The following is a 6000-nucleotide window of genomic DNA, read 5'->3' as shown; positions in this document are numbered from 1 at the left end:
ACAACAAGAGCTGTTGTAATAACACCTATATGTGTAAAACTAACACCACCAATTTAACACCGGTGTAAAATAACTGGTGTGGTCCTCTATGTACAATGGTTAACACCACAGTTTTTGCTGTGTACGAGTTAAGTGTGGATTCCACCCTTAGATCGCCAGAAGCGCTCAAGTTGCAATTATCAAGATCAGAGTCTCTGATTTTAGCTTGAACTTTCATCAACCCACCCCTTATTGAGATTTCTCCGTTAATGGGGGTAAAATCTAGCGGAACGCTCCTCGAATATCTTTGATGAAACCGACTATCTATCCTAAAAAAAAAGATCAGATAATAAAGCATAGAGTTCGAGAAAGGGTTATACTATCCCAAAACTCCCACGGCAACAGTAGGTAACTGAGAGTAAGTACACTGCAAAAAGTCAGTGTTAATTTAACATCAGCCTGGTATCTATATTGGAAAACCCCAGAGAAGTGTTAAAACAACACCAGTTTAGAATCAAACCGATATTGCAATATCGCTTTGATTCTATGGTTGAACACTAAATGATGTTGCTTAAACGTCAAATTGGTGTTAGCCTAACCACAAACTGGTGTAGTTTCAACACCTCTCTTGTTTTTTTCCGTTTTCCGGTATAGATACCAGGCTGGTGTTTAATTAACACCGGTGTTTTGCAGTGTATGTGTAATCTGTAAAAGTAGCACTAAACTTGACAGCTGAAATCCGTCTGTTTGGAGGAGATTTGAGACATGATTTTTGTTTACATATTAAAATTTCTCTATGTTTGTGAGTGGAGCCAACATAACTCAGCAGAACTACCAATGAACAGAGACCGAAGCTTTTAGTCTAGCACTAAACTAGCATTAAAATATTATCTATAACGGACATTGGCGGCGGAAGCCAAAAATTCTAGGGGGACCATCTAAATTTTTTGACAAGCAAAAAAAAACGAAAAAACCCAAAAGGTTATCCACGTACCAAAATTCCAGGGAGGAACCACCAAATTGTTTGACAAGCAAAAAAAAAGTTATCAACAAAAAGTTTCCCTATGTTGGTGAATGGAGCCAACATAGCTCAGCGGAACAACCAATGAACAGAGACCGAAGCTTTTGGTCTAGCACTAAACTAGCTTTAAAAGATTATCTATAACAGACATTGGCGGCGGAAGCCAAAGGATTTAGGGGGGCCACCTAAATTTTTTGACAAGCAAAAACAAATTAAAAAAAAAGGTTATCCACGTACCAAAATTCCATAGAGGAACCACCAAATTGTTTGACAAGCAAAAAAAAAGTTATCATCAAAAAAATAAAAATAAAAAATTAGGGGGGATACGCCCCCCCCCCGCGCTTCCGCCGTCTATGATAACGGATAACAAACAATACATTGTCAATAGTATCTATTTTACTTTTATTTTCTTCATTCTGATGAGTAAAATAGGTTTTTTTTTATAATGAAGAAAGGAAGAAATGGAGATGGAAATATTGATAGTAATAAGAAGATGAAACGGCCGGAGATGAACATGGAGAAGAAGATGATGCTAAAAATAAGTCAAGCCAACGAAACAGACTCCAAACCTCGCGATGGTATATGTTGTGTGAATTAACGCCATAGCTTTGCTCGATCTGGGGTCCGTTGCAGAAATTGATGCAATCACTTGCAACCCCCCAAAATCAAACACATCTTGTTTTCAACCAATCAAAAGCGAGTATCCGGGACTTGCGCTTGGCTTTTTGACTTGCTGAAACTGGCCCCAGGAGTGAATTTCGCTGGTGTGAGTGTGGCACAGAAAATAATAAAGATAGAAAAAGAAAGAGTTTAAAAACGCCTAAGATGGCGAACATAATAGGAGATACAGAGAAAGGGGTGGGGAGAAAATAGATGAATGTATCTTCATCGTACAGCGTTTGAATGGTACGCTGATCTCGCCATACCAGTGAATCCGTACATCCAGGTCATGATCAGTTATCGCCTGTGGAGCAAGGCAAATCAATTTCCGATCGTTTGACTTGAAATCGATTGTAAACATAGGAGAAAGGTAGGCTGACACGAAGTGAACTTAATGCAGTCTGCATTCATCTGAAGTAAAATGGGGCCAAGTTTAAATGAATTTCCCTTAAACATGTTAAAGAAAATATGCTATTCATTTCTGACAGTGTTGTACAATTTAAACATATGACGTATTTAAATCATCATGGTACATTGCTTTTTTTTCCAAAGCACTTGAATGATAAAACGTTCACCAAACACTGTCCGATTAAAAGGTATGTATGTACAATCCAAGAGGAAAAACTGCGTATTGACTTGTAAATAATTCTGAATCTCAATTTGCTTATGATATTGCGATTTTTTTTTCAATATCAAAGATAACCCCCCCCATGAAAGAGTGACAAATGAAAGGAAGGGGGAAATGAAAAAGAAAAGGGGATGTAGAGGCACCGCTAATCCGTGTTCATACCACCCCCCCCCCTTCCACACTTTTACCCTTCCATAACATAAGCAACTACGTGGTATACCATCACGTACTTCTGAGAGTAAAAAAAATCACTCCTATATATCAAGCATTGGAGCGAACGCACGCCTTCCGCGCGCAGACGATCTCTACAACCTCCAAAAAGGCGCCGCGAAATGATATCGTTTCATCGTCGATACGTTAGATCATCACACTCGATAGCGACCAACAGATGATAACAGCCGTACTTCTAACGCTGCTCTGCAATATTCTACTGACATAGGTACGGCGAGCATATAGGACACCTGCTACCAGCTTGCCAAGTTGTTACTGTGTTTAATTGGCGCCTTTTCCCCCACGGTGGATTTTACTTGCGTCTTTCAGGGTGAGTACGTCGACACGATTTGTTTTTGTTCCTTGGTTTTGGTTGGGATTCGCCATCGTGTTTTCTTTTCATTTTCAAGATCTTATTTAAGCGTTTTGAGGTTTCGTTCTAAAAGCCTGGCAAAGCATGTTTAAACAAGGTAGATCTCACTGAGCTTGGTGTGTGTTTAGTGTTTCGGATTTTTTTGTTTTACTTGATTTCATTTTTAAGGAAATTACATGGCAAAATCATTGTTGAAGGCGGGAAAGAGGAAGGAAGGGAGGGAAGGAGGGATGGAGGGAATCCAAATTAGAGTTGAATCGGTACAACACTATATTAAATAACTTACACAAATGAGATGAGATGGTTATATTTTAACTCAAAACCTGTATCAAGTTTGATAAATCAAAGAATGTGTATTGACTAATAGTGAATTCATTGTCGAAATATACAGTATCAAAGAGTTTATCCTCAAACACACGTTTGTGGAGGAGTTAGTCAGAAATCCAATAATTATGGGTAAAATTTGCAATATAACTGTTTATTCTAAGGATAATTCTGATTAGATTATTGAATAAAACAATTGATTTTTAGGGCCATGCGAACGATTTTTATTATACAGGGGGTGCTGCGGTTTTGTTCAAGGGGATTGCCGTTCTAACAAAAAAATGACAAGCTAAAAAAATACCACTCCCAAATCGTCATTTTGGAGCAATAAACTTTTTACCCTTTTTTTGTGGGGGGGGAGGGGCTTGTCATCCTGATTTCCGGGGGTCGATATATGTTGTAAATAAAACACGCAGCACCCCCTAAAAACTCTTGGGGTTGCTTTAGCCGCTTCTCAAGGCCATGTTGATTCTATCTGAATATGAAGGGGGCACTTGTCAGCTTTTTCGAATACCGAATATCTCTACTCATGCCCATTGGTGGCGTCACACGTGGCTCAATATATTCGTAAAAAAGAATGGGTGACATTTATTATTTGAGAGCTCGCGACAATGATTACACAGCAAGCACTGTGGTGTTAACCGGTGTACAACGAGGACACACGAGTTATTGTACACCGTTAAATTGACAGTGTTAGTTTAACACCTTTAGGAGTTATTGCAACACCTTTGGATCATACATTTACACTTTTGGTGTTATGTTCAATCTCTACACTGTAATTTGAACACCTTAGGCGTGGTCCTCTATTAACACCAACTGGTGTCAGTTTTAATACCACAGTTTTTACAGTGTATGATGAAACTTTCGCTGATTGCCCTTTAACGTAATTATTTTTGTCATCACTGAACAAGTCGCTCGTTAGAAGGCCATTCCGAGTCAAATTAGAGTGTAGAGTGTATTATCATTCTTCTTCTCTTTTACGTCTTCTTCTTCTTCTTCATATCATATTTGTTCCCCTTTTATTCATCATCACCTTCTTCATCATCATCATTATCATCATTATCACCATCATCTACTTCTTCGTCGTCGTCGTCGTTATCATATTTTCATTATTTCCCATCTACACGTAATACAATACGGGCAGCGACCAAACCGATAAAGAAAAATGACGCACCAACACCGCACTTTACACATTTACCAGATTTACACTGCAAAAACTCTGGTGTTGATTTAACACCAGATCGGAATCTACATTTCCACACCAGAGAAGTATTGTAACAATACCGGTTTGGAATCAAACCGATGTTGTTTAACACTTCTCTGGTGTGGACATATATAGATTCCAGGCTGGTGTTAAATCAACACCGCACTTAACACATTTACCAGATGTAACACCATCCTGCACCCCAACACCTACCCCTTCTCCTAACCACCTCGATGACTGATGCAATACGATGAACTCAAATACCAAGAGATGAATCTTCTCATCTTTGAAGCGATCCGTGACATTTGCATCTCAAGTATTTATAGACCATTTTATAACCAAGTGACTGACAATTCCACCCACATGAACATGGCGAGGGGAAGGGAAATCACGCATAATAAATCGACATTTAAAGTGTTAAAAAAAATCCTCACCAAAGGACACAGCTACTAGTATTTCAAAGTAAAATACATGACAAAGTGCGCTGGAAAACGCCGGTGTTAATTTAACACCAGCTTGGAATCTATATCGGTCCACACCAGAGAGGTGTTGTAACAACATCAGTTTGGTGTTAGGCTAACACCAATGTGGCATTTAAGCAACACGAATTAGTGTTAAACCAATATCGGTTTGATTCTTATCTGGTGTTGTTCCAACACCTCTCTGGTGTGGACCGATAAAGATACCGGACTGGTGTTAAATCAATACCGGTGTTTTTGCAGTATAAGAGGCATATAAGACAAGCAAATCAAGTAGTGAAAATGAACTTAAAAATGTAATCACCATTATTTCAATAAAAAAATTATCAGATAAAATTGATTATTGAAATGGATCTATTATTGCTTGATTTAAGTTTAATTTCAACCCTTTTTAACTACAGAGAGTGGCACATAATGCACTGTTAAAAAAACTAATTTTAAGAAAAAAGAGAAGATTTTGCAGAAAGCAATAACAGAATCATTCTGTAAGTTCACAAAACATGGATTTTCTGCAATTTTATAGAACAGGTCTGTTTAAAAAGGGGAAAAGGGTGTTTTATTCAAGGAAATTTGTAAGATTCCATGCACCAAATACCAATTTCCTGTAAGATTACGCAATCTGGTAAGATTACAGGTGTTCTCGAGACTCTGCTGCATGATCTTCTTTTATTTTAAGGATAAATTTTCTAACAGTGTGCGTGTATAAACCCCTTTAACCTTTACATGTCACACGTGGTCTCCTCGACATGCCCCCCCCCCTTCCAACTAAAAAGTAATATCCCGAAAAAAACATCACCGTCGTGCAAAAGAATTTGATTAATCGTAACGCTGATCAAGAAGATATTGCCAAGTCGCAAATCAACCCATTGAAATTTCCACCGGTGCTCTTCAACTACTTGCAATTGGCTGTCTCCCCGAGTCAGAAAAGGATATATCATATTTGAGAGGTAAATAGCCATAGAGAAAGGAGATGATTGTATTGATATTCGTGCCGAGATGGTCATATATTTGCGGGAAGAGTACGGGGGTATCAGATATTAAACGATGTGACTGGATGGCTCCGAGAGCATTGATTTAGGGGCGGTGCAAGGCATTTCGATATTGAGGGAAAGAGGGTCAAAA

At 38.5% G+C, this 6000-nt stretch overlaps 1 protein-coding gene across 1 annotated transcript in view; it reads left to right on the top strand.

Moving 5' to 3' along the window:
* The first annotated feature begins 2664 nt into the window (after nt 1-2664).
* The window catches only part of LOC121431579, a 53496-nt gene continuing 50160 nt past the window's right edge, over nt 2665-6000 (top strand). Inside the window, exon 1 of the mRNA XM_041629123.1 lies at nt 2665-2829. The gene's annotated coding sequence lies outside the window, so the exon portion shown is untranslated. The remainder of the gene's footprint in view (nt 2830-6000) is intronic.

This window comes from Lytechinus variegatus, chromosome 18 (genome assembly GCF_018143015.1).
Source record: "Lytechinus variegatus isolate NC3 chromosome 18, Lvar_3.0, whole genome shotgun sequence".
Classification (NCBI taxonomy): Eukaryota; Metazoa; Echinodermata; class Echinoidea; order Temnopleuroida; family Toxopneustidae; genus Lytechinus; species Lytechinus variegatus.
Note: the sequence above shows the minus strand (reverse complement) of the source record. Positions and strands in the feature narration are given on the sequence as shown.